Source organism: Lissotriton vulgaris, chromosome 1_2 (assembly GCF_964263255.1).
Source record: "Lissotriton vulgaris chromosome 1_2, aLisVul1.2, whole genome shotgun sequence".
NCBI lineage: Eukaryota > Metazoa > Chordata > Amphibia > Caudata > Salamandridae > Lissotriton > Lissotriton vulgaris.
The window spans coordinates 349,390,778-349,407,013 of record NC_141686.1 but is presented as its reverse complement, the minus strand read 5'-3'; the positions used below and the strand labels follow the sequence as shown (position 1 = coordinate 349,407,013).

The 16,236-nt window shown below is 44.6% G+C and overlaps 1 protein-coding gene across 1 annotated transcript in view; it reads left to right on the top strand.

Annotated features, from left to right (window-relative positions):
• The window catches only part of LOC147736762 (uncharacterized), a 172,060-nt gene that overhangs the window by 28,881 nt on the left and 126,943 nt on the right, over positions 1–16,236 (top strand). The window lies entirely within an intron of this gene.

The window sequence follows — 16,236 nt, the reverse complement described above, 5'->3', positions numbered from 1 at the left end:
CGACAGCTGATATGGCTGCCTGATTGTAATATTGGCCCTTCAGTGGACGGTTGGTGGGCACTTCTTTGGAAGATTGGGATGCGAGTGTCAGAGGCATGTGAAAAAGGTCACCAAGGCGATCTGGCTGGATCCCTTTGAGGAAAAGGGGGCCTTGAATGCCGAAAAGCGCCTAGGGCTTGTTGATGTCACTGGGTTCTTAGTGGCCACGGTATCTAGGAGCTGGTGGTTGTGATGGAGTTTATTGGTCAGTCTGCAGAAACGTCCTTTATATTCGACGGCATATATACAAGTTATACACCCACATCATAGGTAGTATATCAATATCAGCATAGACTAGTAGACATCACCAAGGATGGGTCACTGCTATAGGCATGGTAGGATAGGAAGCAGCATCAAATTGAGATAACAGTATATGCACAAGATAATATTGGAATAAAATGGGCAATACAATCCCCATGTAGGCTTACAATAACAGTGTAGATATAAAAACACAGTATACTCGCAAGAGAACATCTTGCACTTTAGCATTGTGGAACTTCGTTGAGAGTTCATTTTAATGGTGAGATATGTTAGGAGGGGTCACTAAGTGTCATTGATGTAAATTGTCTCTGACACTATAATTTCGTGGGACTTTGTTGAGAATTGTTTTTATTGGCATGAAGTATTAAAAGGGACAGTAGGTGGCACTGGGACCTCATTTATTCTTTTGCGGTCTGGAGTCCAATATTTATACCTGGCGCCCACTTGTAGGAGTTTCTAGAGGCTTCCACCGCCATGACGTGTCAGGTATTCCCTTCCTCCTTGCCCTGGGTCCAGTTTGTCTGGAGTCACAAAAGACCAGTGATAACTCCTTTGTGAAAGTGCTCATGCAGAGCCTTTGTGATGTGCAACTGTGATAAGTGACAGCTGCTCCCCATCGTTAAGGCAAAGAGGCCTATCCTGCCAACACCTCGCTTTCAAATGAGCAGAGGAATACTGAAGCACTCAGCGAAGTCCTATGGCCATGCCTTGTGGCCCGTAAAGAAGTACTGCAAGATCAGAGATGTTTGTTGTGATTTATTGTTTCCACAATTATTCACCTTTCTTGCGTTGGAGACGTAAAATCCATTACAGACAGACCTGTTTCGTCATAGTGAGGAAAATAAATTTTGTATGGCCAAGAATGTCCCCTATCGTGTTCCCCAACGTTCCATGTATGTACATGACATGCATGTATTTTTCCTCCCATGGCCTATCGAGAAGCACTCGTTTTAGGGCTCCGCAGGGCCAGGATGCAAATCCAGGCCCAAAGCCTCCTGAAACACTCTGAATACTGTATTTTAGTTATTTATCCCTGAACTCTCGCATATTTCCTACCAGCCGAGAGATGCCTAGCAATTGCCTGCCAAAGACAGTGTTATGCCTACAGTTATCTGTTCTGCTCCACAGATACACATTCCTGCCTAACGAAAAGAATAACATATTCGGCCTGCAGGAGATAGGGCCTAGCCTTCCTGTCTCCATTCAAGTGATTTACTGAGCTCGCATCCATAGAAAGTCCACAGCCCACATGCAATGCATGAAGAAATATAGACACGCACTAGCTTTAGTGAGGTATAGCCTCTGTTCAAGTAACCTTTAAGTTAGATAATACTTCCCCAAAACTCCAGATATCAGATATTACTAGACGAACAGGTCGTTCTGACATCCAAGATTTCTTTACTAGCACGAAAGTCAGCACCCTCCTGTTTCCCCCAGTTGCACGTATTTTACACGTCATGTTCAGGTTACGCACACAAGTAGGTTAAAGGTTCCAGTTGTCCGTCAAAGACCACCTTCAATGTATACGCCCACCTATGACACACCTGTGACTCATCATAGGAACACCCACATGTACGCCCTTTTTACACGCCTATGTGTTCTTATCTTACTTTTGCGCACTTGCTCCACCTTTTCTATACTGTCCAATGTATATCTGAAGTATAAATATTGTACTCTGTGAATAAGACGTCAGAATCGGGTTTAGAGCGATATGATATGATTCTCCCCTCACTGCAGTGATTGTAATAAAGCCCTTCTGAATCGGACACCACGGACTCTGCCTCTCTTTATATGAGTTATCTGTTATGTATAGAAACTACGTATGGGTATATAGATTTATTTACCACATTAATTGGCGCCCAAACAGGAACTAGTCCCCTTCCCCACTCGTCAGTGATTTAGGAGCAGCCCCCTACCCTTTCCGGCTGAAAGGAAGATATAGTGTACACGACTGCGGGACTTCCTGCTGATTCCCTCCGGCCCACGGAGGAGACGGAGACTGCGGCCAGGCATCCACACGAGGCGGTGAGGAATGCGGACTATCCTGACCAGAGCCCGAGACGAGAGAGAGCAAGTCCGAGGTATCCCGAAGCCCACCTGTTCCAAGGCGCAAGCGTAGCAGTATCGAGTTTCCGAGGCCTTCCGATTCGAGTTCAAGTTCAAGTCCTGCTTCCCGGTGAGTACCGTTGCTGGGGATGCATAAAGACGGGTTCCCTTAATATAGCCCGGTAAAGACAGGTCTGGGTACACAGGTCTGGTAAAGACGTGTTCCTACTGGGATACGGTAAAGACGGGTCCACTTCGGTGGTCACGGTAAAGACGTGTCTCTTTATGAGACCGGTATGATTATACTGTTTTGCAGTGCATAAAGTCATCAGTTTTTTTCAAGATCATGTTCTCTCTAGTTTCTAGTTAATATGTATATGTCTTTTAATGTATCGAGTATTGTTGTGTGAATGATTGTTTCAAGTCTATTTTTGTGTATATTGTGTTCGAGTTAAAGACAGTTCCAACATGCCATTGTTTTCGAAGTTGCGTCAGATAGGGACTAGAAAAGGAATACTTGAAGAGTCAGTTCCTGTTCCGCCTAGAGACACTCCAGGACATTATATGTACCAAAAACACGGGCTAGATGCCATTCTGTTTCTAGATTTATGGGTCGAGTACACGAAGGGTCTAGACGAAAAGTATAGATGGCCAGTTTCAGGGACATGGGATGCTGAATGCATCATGAGAATAGAAGAAGCATTATGGAAAAAGAAATCGAGACAATCCCAGAAAGACGCTATTGAATTATGGCGTAAAGAAGCGAATAGGAGATCAGAAAAAGAAATGCACAAAGCAGACAGAGCCAGACAAGCTGGCAAAAAAGCTCGAGAAAAAGAATTAAAAGAAGAGGGGGAACGAGTCAAGACAGAACAAATAGACCGAGAAAGAAATGCCCTCAATTCAGGCATGTATCCCGTTCGTACTGAAGGACTAGTAACTCCTTCTGAAATGCCTAGTGATTTACCGCCACCTCTGATACCGACCAAAGTACGTAAGCATAGACAGACAGAAGCTGAAGCTTTTATTTCTTCCTATTTAGCAGAATCTGCTCCGGACTATGTAAATATAGTAACGCCACCTCCTCTTCCCGTCAATCATCCGAACATTCCTTTTTTACCATCAGTATCACAGACTCAGCCTGCACAAGTACCTCCCCAACCGATAGTAACGACTGTATGGGACGACTCAGGACAAGGAGCAGTGGGAGGGGGGCTACTAGCGGCACCCCGAACACCGCCACCGACACGGTCGTTGTTAGATTTAGGATCACGAACGTCACCGATAGTATCTTCACCCCTTAGGACTGTAACAATAGCGCAATGTATATATGATCCAGTACCAGGTGTTGGTCCAATGCTTGTGTACTCACTTCGGCTAAGACGAGCTGTAGAGTTTCTGTTTCCGTTACCAGACATGAAGGACCATCTAGACCAGATATACCGTTTTGTCCTAACGGGGGAGGGATCCGAGAGTATAGAAAATGCCATGAAACAAAGAAAGATCGAGGTTAAAAATCAGATTTTACGTTTTTTGATTAATTGTCTGATCAGGGAACAAGATCAGCCCGGTAAAGTAGTGACTAGAGGTATGACAGACTGGAGTGACAACATATCTGCCGGTAAACACGACACAGTCGGAAAGACAGAATGTATGTACAGGAAAATACGAAAAGAGATTTTAAAGGTACACAAGCCAGAAGAGAAAGAAGATTCAGCCTCAGAGGAGGATGACGCAGAGAACACCGACAGAATAGCTTATGTAGGAAAAGCACGTCCATTTGACAGACTCGTAGGTCTGGATTACCGTAAGAAGGGACCCCATATCAAAGAAAGATTTTCCCTCGAAAATCTGTTCCAAGCTACTGAGAATGCACTGAAGAAACGAGTAGAGTGTGACAGACCGCACACCATACACGAACAAGAATAAGCCCGGTCAGCCGTTCAATGGGTATCCAACCCCAGTATATATAATGGTGACATAGTGGCTCAGACATTTTTGAGTCTTTATCCGAATGAACAGCGTTTAGCTGGTATTTACATGGTTCAACATCTGATCACGTTGTATGAAAGTCAACATTCTGATCCAGGTCCATTGTACCAGGTATTGGACGATATACTTTTAGACAGATGGGTAGGTCTAGGTACCGACTTGATTAATGTTATTTTGGACCAGAGACATAAATACGTGACTTTTCTGAGCACATGCATGAGTCCTACCCCACACCACGACAGTAGGAGTTTCCACGTAGACAGACAGCATCCCCTACGAGAAGTTCATCCAGTCAAAGATGCAGACGGTGCATTACAGCGAGTATATGTTTATACTCCATTGACGAAAATGGAAATACTGGAAATGAAAAGAGCTCTGCCCTGTCATGACAAAGATCCAGGGGGGTTCCATCGTGAATTAAAAGACATTCTTCGCATAGGAGACTATACGTACTCTGACATCATTAAGTTATTGAAAGTACTGTTACCAGCAGGTATTTATGAAAAGCTTAAAGAAAAAGATTGGGAGTTAGGAGAGAAAAAGATAAATTGGGCATTATTAGAAACAGAAGATAAAGGACGGCTCCCAGGTACAGGTCTGGGAGATCTAGCCAAAGCATTACCTGAACTGTTAATACAGGTCCTGCCGAGATTATTGACTACGAAAAAGGAAGATTGGGATGCTATTTCAGCCTGTAAACAGAAACAAGACGAAGACACTAGTGACTTTTATTCCCGATTTGAGAAATGTTTTTCTATTAATAGTGGCCTTAAGCCAAGTAGTGAATCATATCCACATCTTTTTGTGAGCAAGTTAGTCGAGAATTCTTCACCCCAGATCAAGAATAGAGTACTGAAGGTTGAAAGTACTTGGCAAGCAAACAGTCCTTCCCAAATGTTACAAATGTTACAGTATCACCAGAACAGAATTAGAGAAGAACAGGAACATGAAAAGAAACGTTTGAAAGACACGAAAATGAAAGTGCTAGTTGCACAAACAGTACCCGCTAATGGAAATAGAAAAGGCATTCAAGGCACTCCGCCCGTTAAAGGGACTTGCAATTATTGCAAGCAGCCAGGTCACTATGTAAATGAATGTGCAGTTCTGAAACACAACATAGCTACAGGCAAGACGAAAGAAAGACCGCATCCTCCCAGACAGAATAGCACCCCACAGAACACGCAACAGACAGTATCCGTACCACAACCGATGGCTGCCACTCAACAGGTCACGCAACAAATGTATCAGTATGCACAGACAGAATATCCAGAATATCAACAGTACTCATGAAACAGCCTAGAGAGGGAAGTAGGCTTGCCTCTCATTGAGGTTCCTGTAGATCAAGAAGGTCCGTATGTACATAGTCATGTATTAGGAAAAGACAGAAAATTTTTAATTGATACAGGGGCAAGTAGAACTACCATCAGTCATGACAAGGTTCCAGGGGCACCCCTCTCCGGCTCACAGAATGTTTCCCTGGGTTTTTCAGGACAGCCTATTGTTAACGAAGTGTCAAAGCCAGTTTCCCTAGATGTAGGTCCATTGTCCCGTACTACAGACTTGTTGTTAACTAAGTCATGTCTAGAGAATTTGCTTGGTATCAAGACATTGAAAGAACTAGGAGCTATTATTTGTTGTTCTCCGGAAGGAGTGAGATTGTTTTTACGTGATTTTAAAGGACATTATGTTATGAGAGATTTTGATAACAGACTTCAGAATGTACCACAGCATTTATGGGCCCAAGGTCCGACAGATGTAGGTTGCATGCACATTACACCATATTGTGTTACACTCAAGTCAGGAGTAGTACTGCCACGTATCCGACAATACAAGTTACCACCTGATGCCGTAGTTGCATTATTGAAAATTGTTGACGAACTCATTGCTCAAGGAGTAGTTGTAGAAACAGACTCGAATGTATGCAATTCGCCTGTCATCCCCATTCTCAAACGTACAGATCCTAAAGCACCACCAGTTTACAGACTAGTGATTGACCTTCGAGAGCTTAACAAGTGTATAGTACCCCAGTACCCAGTGGTCCCAGACATTTCTTCTTTATTGACTGCCATTGATTCCGAAGCGACGTTCTTTACTGTAATTGACCTCAAGAACGCCTTCTTTAGTGTACCAATACATCCAGAAAGCCAGTACCTCTTCGGATTCAGTTTAAATGGCCGTAGCTTCAAATTTACGAGAGCTCCTCAAGGTTTCACAGAAAGTCCTAGTATTTACAGTCAAGCATTGAAAAGACAACTAGACAATATTCACATGCCCGACAATACCGCTCTGCTCCAGTACGTCGATGATATTCTGATAACAGCGCGTACTGAACCAGACTGTGAACGTGCATCTCTGACAGTCTTGTATTTCCTGGCAGACAAGGGGCATAAGGTGTCCCCTTCCAAGTTGCAGTTCTGTGCCCAGCAAGTGGTTTACCTAGGACACTTGCTGTCCAAGAGGGGTAGACAGCTAACACAAGACCGTATTCAGTTAATTGTAAATCTTTCACAGCCCAGAACACAGAAGGAGGTACGGGCCTTCATTGGCCTCACTTCTTACTGCCGACAATGGATTCCTCAGTATGCATTTCTAGCAAAGCCACTCATTCAATTGACAACACAGAAGGCAGCATCTTCGACTGTCCTCCCATGGACACAAGAACATACACTTGCATTTGAAGAACTGAAAAAAGCCTTATGTCAAGCACCAGTTATAGCGACACCTTGTTACAGTAAGCCTTTCACGCTTTTTTCACTGAACGAGACGGGACAGCATTGTCTGTCCTCACACAAGATCATGCAGGAAAACACAAGCCGTGTGCTTATTTTTCTAGTACATTAGATCCAGTAGCACAAGCACTGCCAGCATGCCTGAAATCAGTTGCAGCAACAGCATTAGCTATCAGACAAAGTGATTCTATTGTGTTAGGCCATCCTCTGACAGTACAAGTTCCACATGCAGTTAAAGTTCTCTTGAACCGAACACAGACACAGCACTTAACGATAGCAAGACTGACAGGATATGAACTGACATTGTTTCAGCCACACATAGAAATCAGACGTTGTAATATACTAAATCCGGCTACACTCGTGCCAGCAAGTACAGTAGACTCTGCACCACATGACTGTGTGGAAGTGATTGATACAGTAACGAAACCAAGACAAGACTTGACAGACATCGCATTGCCAGATCCCGACCTGACATTATATGTTGATGGTTCATGCATGAGAACAAGTACAGGAGAATTAGTAGCCGCGTATGCCGTGACTACTGATACTGAAGTCATAGAGTCACACAGAATAGAGACATTGTCAGCCCAAGCAGCAGAGCTCATCGCTCTGACGCAAGCATGTATACGAGCCAAGAATCTGAAAGTAAACGTTTATACAGACTCACAGTACGCATTTGGAGTCGTACATGACTTCGGCGTGTTGTGGCAGGAAAGAGGTTTCCTGACCTCTCATGGGGCCAAGATTCAGCATGGTCCCCTTATTCAAGCCCTGTTAGAAGCAATACATTTACCTTCAGCCATAGCTATCATGAAATGCAAAGCACATACGAAAGTTACAGACACCATTTCCCAGGGTAACGACCTGGCAGATCGAACAGCTAAATTGACAGCTCAGACTCCAACAGACACGACAAAGTCAAAAGTACCATCACTGACACATAGCATGACAGTCAGAGATCCCTCGCAAGATGTAATCGACATACAGACACATGCCACTCCAGACGAGATAAAGAAATGGACTGAACAAGGAGGGGTCCAGACTGACCAAGGTTGGATGACGAAAGGCAAAGCCACATGGTTCTTGCCAGATTCTATGGTTCAAGTTATTGTAAATACAGCACATAGTCCTGCACACTTAGGAGAAAAAGCTATGCTAGACAGTTTACAGAACATTTGGTTCAACAAGCACTTACGTGCAGCAGCCAAGCAGAAAGTACGCACTTGCATGATATGTTGCCAGTTCAATCCAGGTAAAGGCGTTCCGGTGGAACAAGGCGGATTCCATCCTCCTGACCACCCTTTTGAAGTCCTACAGATGGATTATATCCAGATGGACAGATGCCGTGGACACAAGTACGTTCTAGTAGTTGTATGCGCACTTTCTAGATGGACAGAAGCATATCCAGTCCCAGATTATACTGCTGTGACAACTGCCAGACAGTTGGTTCGCGAGTTTTTCCCACGATACGGATTGCCTCGTGTCGTGTACTCAGATAACGGTCAGCCATTCTCTTCTGAATTAATGAAGCAGGTTTCACTTCTGTTAGGGTACCAGTGGAAGTTCCATTGCGTACGACATCCCGAGGCAGCTGGCCTCGTCGAGAGACACAATCAGACCCTCAAGACCAAGTTAGCGAAAGTATGTGCAGAAAAAAGGCGTAGATTGGATGGTAGCCTTGCCGGTTGCCCTCTTCTATATGCGTATGGTAGCCCATTCCAGAACAGGTCTGTCTCCGTATGAGATAGTTTTCGGCAGACCTCCCAATATGTGGGGTACGCCGATACCCAGAAAAATAACTGATGTTGATAGTACTATGCTGACAGATTACCTGGCTTCCTTGATGTCTGCACTCCAATCTTGTCGTTCACAGGTTGCCGCCGCCTTCCCCGACAACACCCAAGTGAAAGAGCACTCCGTCATCCCTGGTGATACCGTTCTGGTGCGCAACTTCGACAGGTCAAGTCCGCTCGAGCCCCGCTGGAAGACGCCCAAGCTCGTTCTTCTGACTACAAGGACGGCCGTTAAGGTGGAGGGAAGGAAGGGCTGGCTCCATGCCCACCACGTGAAGAAGATCCATGTGAAACCAGAGACTGAAACCCAAAATAAGGACTGCCGTGATAACAGAGACTTGAAATCCCCTTTGCTAGAACTTACCCCGCAACAGAATTACAAATTAAAACTACGATCTAGTAAGTCAGACAGTTTAATTGTTTAAGTCCCTCTCGGGTGAATCGGTTAGACAGGTTTTCTGACATGAATATGATTGTAGATCAGAATAGCAATAGACAGAGAGGAAAGAGAGAGAAATACTGCAAATCCCTACGTAGCAGATGTATCGTTACTCTAATTGTTATGTTCTTTTTAAGTATAACAGTTATATGTATCAGTCTGATACTCCATGTTTTCTTTCCTCCTATTGCTTCACATATGTATCCTTTTTTCAATGACACTGCAGAACACACATTTAGTGACTTGCCATCTCATGAATTGTCATATCCACTAGCACTGCGCAATAATACGTTTATTCGTATGTTACATCATTCTCATCAAGCCAGCAATGTAACGAATTGCTGGGTTTGTGGTCGTCTCCCACCCTACCAGAAAACGAAGGGAGTTCTGCCTCTTTATCCTTTCCTGTTCTCGCACAATGGTTCGTGCGGAGCATGGTTTGCTTTAATGACATCACTAGACAGAACATCCGTAGTTTCCCAGAATGGATGGATATATGGAAACCTGAACAAAGTAATGAATGAAGCATATTGATCTACTGGGAGGGTGTGGTAAATATTTAATTACCGTCCTAATTTCTATGCAGGTACGTACTAAAAATAAAATAACTCAATCGGAAAGAAAGACGCAGAGTCCGTGGTGTTAGAGTTCTTAGGGGTTTTATTCCTTAAAAAGGAATGGTTCTTGAACCGGATATCGGGTTCCTGACACCACTGGGGTTCAGGAAGGGATAGAGCAATGTTTTATTGACAATACATAACTTTTATACTCAAATCATATACTGGAAACCAATACAGTAGGCGTAACAGCTGAGAGAAACAAGATAAGAGCACACACGTGTTAGCAATACGTAATCAGAAGGCGTGAACTAGGCGTGAACATAGAGGTGTGTGCTAGAAACGTCACATGAAAGTGTCACAAGTGGGTGGGTACATAGCAGAATCTTGCAATGTCAGCAGAAATCTGAGGTCTGGATGCGCGCGCAGCTGCATGACGTGTGATTGACGTGAAGCTGGAGGGTGCAGGGGACTTGACATTTACACTAGAGGAAAGAGACAGAAGTCTGGCATGTCAGATCAACTCGTACCTATATCATATCTGATATCTGATGTTTGGGAACCATATTATCTAGAAGGAAAAGGTCTCTCGGACAGAGGCTATTCTATACTGGCTGTGAGTGCGTGTATAAGCGTCTACGTGTCTGCATGAGATGCGAGGGGGCATGGGCCTACCATGGTAACAGGAGCTATGAATTACTTGCACGGAGACAGTGAGGCCGGGCCCTTTGCTCTGCAGCTGGAAGGATGTTTACTTGAACTAGTAGGCAGGAATGTATTTTCGAGGAGCGGAGCAGATAATTCGAAGGTTGAATACAGTCTTGGCAGGCAACAGGCTGAGCTAAGCGCCGTTAGCCACGCAGGGAGTAAGGCAGAGGTCACGGGTACAGAGGCAGGCCCAGGCTGAGGCATTCAGAGTCAGAAGGCTGGAAAAGGCTCGATGGCAGAATTAAGGGCCTACTTCGCCAGAGCTGAAAAACGTGTAAAGTACACCACAAAAAGACGTTGGCAAGGCATACTTAGGAACGGAATATTCAACCCGTTCAGGGTGGATCTGAAAGAGGACATGTTATCGTTGGGCGCAAATGTATTTGCGTCTTCATAGCTGGCACAGGAGGGAAATTACATGCACTTTAAGCTTGTACATGGAGACGGTGGGGTACACGTTAGGGAACATTTCTTGACCATAAAATTTTATATTTCCTCATTCCCTCCTTGTTCCCTACGGACCCTTCATGATATATCGATCCTCATGAATCGGTCTGTTCACGTAACATCATTTGCTCTTCTTTCTTCTTCTCGCGTTTTGAGTGGAAACTTGAATGCGGAATACATGATGTGGCGCACAGACCACAAATCGCTGGCCCACATTGTAGGCACAGGCAGCAACTGAATACTATGAGAAGGGCAATGCCTAGGAAGGATAGGATCTTCCATCCCCAAGCGGTCAACGTTGTCCAGAACCAACCGGACCAAGTCCAGGTGCCTGGATTCTGATGTATCAAACTTGCAATTTTATGAAGACGTGTGATAGCCTTATATACTGTTGGCGCGTTTTCTGGAATGAAAACACAGCAACTCGACCCGATGACCTTACAGGCTCCGCCCCTATCTGCTAGGATGACGTCAATAACAAGACGATTTTGAAGAACAACAACCCGCATGGCAGATTGCTCCTCTGTTAAGTTGCCTAGAGCGGAAGTAGTTTCATTCACTACTGCTTCGAGGGTTCTAGTTAATTTGCGTATCAGTTTACTATTAAAGACAGCACCTAAGTAGGGGAAGAAACCTTTATTGAAGTCTGTATATTGCTCCCATGCCGTTTCAGTGTAGTCGACAATCGGGAGATCTCTTCGGAGTCTATTGTTTACTAGATTTGTATTTCTGTGATAATCAGGAGGGGCTAGGAAAACAGGTGGCAGAAGGAATGCAATGTAACAGGTACCATCCCAATCTGGAGGTAAGCGTATGTATGCGGTATGGCCGCAAACAAAGTAGGAATGACGAGTAGCTCTAAATGTAGACTTGCCTTGATCACTGAATTCGACCACAGTAGTACATTTACTATGACCTAAGTGTACTGAACCCTTCTTTCTGACACATAAGTCACCCATGACTGGTAATACTGACATAGCAGGGAGAACTGGTGCAGCTTCGGATTCAACAGTAAGAATCATGAGGTTAATTGTATAATTACCTAATCCATATACTTCATTTTCTAGATCAGTTCCTGTCCTAGTGGGAAATCCCTTCTTGTCAGGGTAACAGGCGTTAAGCAGAACTAAGTTCAGGTTTCCTCAAACCCAATTTCCTTCGAAAACAGCAATATCAGAATCTAAAGAATTAATTAATCTAAACCATGCACCACATGAGCCATTGTGAGTGAACGGGTATGGAAAGAGAGGCAAGACTCCCTTGTATTTCTGATAGGGAGGGAGTCGGCCACATATCCAACAGTTTGTAGCGTTATTAGTCTGATGGGAGTGATGTAACATACTAATGAATGTGTTGTTGCGCAGCGCAAGTCTGTAAGATAACTCGTGTGGGGGTAATTCACTAAAAGAATGTTCGGCAGTGACATTGTAAGCAGATTGTGCACGATTGAAGATAGGGTAGTATATATGCAACAATATACTGGCAGCAATAATCAGAAGGCTTAGAAAAAACATAACCAATAATGTCACTATACAGTGACTTCGAAGTGATTTACAATATGCACGTTTCTTGAGTTGTCTCTCTCTCTCTCTATCTCGGTCTAGGGGATACATGTCAGAAACTAATTTAACCGATTCACCTAGGGGAGGACTTAAACAATTAAACTGTCTGACTTGCTAGACCGCAACTTTGATTTATACTCCTCTTGCGGAGTTTTCTCTCTCTTGGGAAGTTTAAAGTCACTAGAATCGGGGCAGTCCTTTGAGGGGGTAGAAGAGTCAGTCTCTGGCAACAGTTCATTACACTTTTTAATATGACTCGTATGAATCCACCCCTTTCGGCCCTCAACCTTGATTGCAGTCCTCGTGGTCAGAAGGACGAGCTTCGGCTCCTGCCAACGGGGCTCCAGCGGACTCCTCCTATCGAAATTTCGTATCAGGACAGTATCTCCAGGACGGACATCGTGTGGCTTCACATCAGTGTTGTCGGGAAAGGCTGCGGCAACCTGTGAACGACATGATTGGAGTGCAGACATCAAGGAGGCAAGGTAATCTGTCAGCATATTACAGTCAACATCGGTTATTTTCTTAGGCATGGGCGTCCCCCATATTTGGTGGTCGGCCAAAGACCACCTCATACGGGGATAGTCCTGATCTCGAATGTGGGACCATTCTCATGTAGAATAGTGCAACTGGCAGGGCGACTATCCAGTCGACCCCTTTCTCTTTACATATTTTTGCAAGACGGGTTTTCAGTGTCTGATTGTGCCTTTCTACAAGGCCAGCTGCCTCGGGATGTCGGACGCAATGGAATTTCCACTGGTATCCTAGCAGGAGTGAAACCTGCTTTATGAGCTCGGATGAGAATGGCTGTCCGTTATCTGAGTACACGATACGAGGCAAGCCGTACCGTGGGAAGAATTCTCGAACCAGCTGCTTGGCAGTGGTCGGGGCAGTGTAATCTGGGACTGGATATGCTTCGGTCCAACGGGAAAGTGCACAAACAACTACGAGGACGTACTTGAATCCTCGACAACGTTCCATCTGGATATAATCCATCTGGAGGACTTCAAAAGGGTGATCGGGAGGATGAAATCCACCTTGCTCTACAGGGACGCTTTTACCTGGATTGAACTGACAACAGATCATGCAAGTACGCACTTTCTGTTTTGCTGCTGCTCGTAAATGTTTGTTGTACCAGAGATTCTGTAAACTGTCTAACATAGCTTTTTCTCCTAGGTGTGCTGGACTATGTGCTGTATTTATTATGACTTGAACCATAGAGTCGGGGAGAAACCATGTAGATTTTCCCTTCGTCATCCATCCCTGATCTGTCTGGATCCCTCCTAGTTCAGTCCATTTCTTGATTTCATCTGGAGTAGCATGTGTCTGAATATCGATTACATCTAGTGTGGGATCCCTAACTGTCATACAATGTGTCGGCACTATGATCTTTGTTACATCAGTTGTCTGGGTGTGAGTCAATGCTGTATGTTTTGCTGTTTGGTCTGCCAGGTCGTTACCCTGGGAAATAGAGTCTGTAACTTTAGTATGTGCTTTACACTTCATGATGGATATGCCTGAAGGCAGTTGTATTGCTTCTAACAGTGCTTGAATAAGGGGACCGTGTTGGATCTTGGCACCGTGAGAGGTCAAGAAACCTCGTTCTTGCCATAACACTCCGAAGTCGTGTACGACTCCGAAAGCATAACGTGAATCGGTGTATATGTTAACATTTCTGTTCTTGGCTAGTATACAGGCTCGGGTCAGAGCGATAAGCTCTGCTGCTTGAGCGGACAGTGTATCAATACGATGTGTTTCTTTGACTTCGGTTTCAGTGGTCACTGCATACGCGGCCACCAATTCTCCTGTGCTTGTTCTCATACATGAACCGTCCACGTAAAGTGTCCGGTCTGGATTTGTCAGTGGAACATCTGTTAAGTCTCGTCGGGGCTTTGTTACTGCATTAATGATCTCTATACAATCATGCGGGGCTGAATCTGTCATAGTCGAAGGTAACAATGTTGCAGGATTTAGAATTTTACAGCGTCTGATTTCTATGTGTGGCTGGAATAGCGTCAATTCATAACCTGTCAGTCGTGCTATAGTCAAGTGTTGGGTCTGTGTTCGGTTTAGAAGGACCTCTACAGAATGTGGAACTTGTACTGTCAATGGATGTCCTAATACTATTGAGTCGCTTTGTCTGATTGCAAGGGCTGTCGCTGCAACTGATTTTAAGCACGCAGGCAAAGCCTGGGCCACTGAATCCAATGTACTTGAAAAATAAGCACAAGGCTTATGTGAACCTGCTTGTTCCTGTGTGAGGACAGACAATGCTGTACCATCACGTTCTGTAACAAAAAGTGTAAAAGGTTTGCTGTAACATGGTGTCGCTAAAACTGGTGCTTGACATAAAGCTTTCTTTAATTCCTCAAAAGCCTGTGTATGTTCCTGAGTCCAAGGGAGGGCAGTCGAAGTCGCTGCCTCCTGTGTTGTCAACTGAATGAGTGGTTTTGCTAGAAATGCATACTGAGGAATCCACTGTCTGCAGTACGAGGTGAGGCCTATAAAGGCCCGCACTTCCTTTTGTGTCTGGGGTTGTGGCATGTTTACAATTAACTGGATGCGGTCAGGAGTGAGCTGTCTCCCCACTTTGGACAGCAAGTGACCCAGGTACACAACTTGCTGAACACAGAAATGTAGCTTCGAAGGAGACACCTTGTGTCCCTGGTCAGCCAGAAAATGTAAAACTGTCAGTGATGCTTGTTCACATTCGGGTTCACTTCGTGCGGTGATCAGCAGATCATCGACGTACTGTAGTAAGGCAGTGTTAACTGGCATTTGGATACAGTCAAGTTGTCTTTTCAGTGCTTGGCTATAGATGCTGGGGCTTTCTGTAAATCCTTGAGGTGCGCGTGAAAATTTGAAACTTCGTCCATTTAAACTGAATCCGAAGAGATATTGGCTCTCTGGATCAATGGGTACACTGAAGAAGGCGTTCTTGAGGTCAATTACAGTAAAGAACGTTGCTTCTGAATCAATAGCAGTCAATAAGGATGAGATGTCGGGAACCACAGGATACTGTGGAACAATGCATTTATTCAGTTCTCGTAAATCAATCACCAGCCGATATACTGGCGGTGCATTGGGATCAGTACGTTTAAGAATCGGAATGATAGGGGAATTACAGATATTGGAGTCGGTTTCTACGACCACTCCTTGGGCAATGAGCTCTTCAATGATTTCCAGTAAAGCCACTACAGCATCGGGTGGTAACTTGTATTGTCTGATTCGGGGTAAAACAACTCCTGGTTTGAGTGTAACACGGTATGGTGTGATGTGCATGCAACCTACATCGGTTGGGCCTTGTGCCCACAGGTGTTTCGGTACATTTTTCAATCTGACATCAAACTCTCGTAATACATAGTGACCCTTAAAGTCACGTAGAAAAAGTCTAACTCCCTCCGGAGAACAACATATCACAGCTCCTAGAGCCTTCAGTGTCTTGATACCTAGCAAGTTTTCTGGACATGATTTCGTGAGTAACAAGTCTGTAACACGTGATAATGGACCTACTGCTAGAGGGACGGGTTTCGATACTTCATTTACAATAGGCTTTCCTGAAAAACCAAGGGAAACATTCTGTGAGCCTGAGAGGGGTGCCCCTGGGACTTCATCATGGCTGATTGTTGTGCGGCTTGCCCCTGTGTCAATTAAAAACTTTCT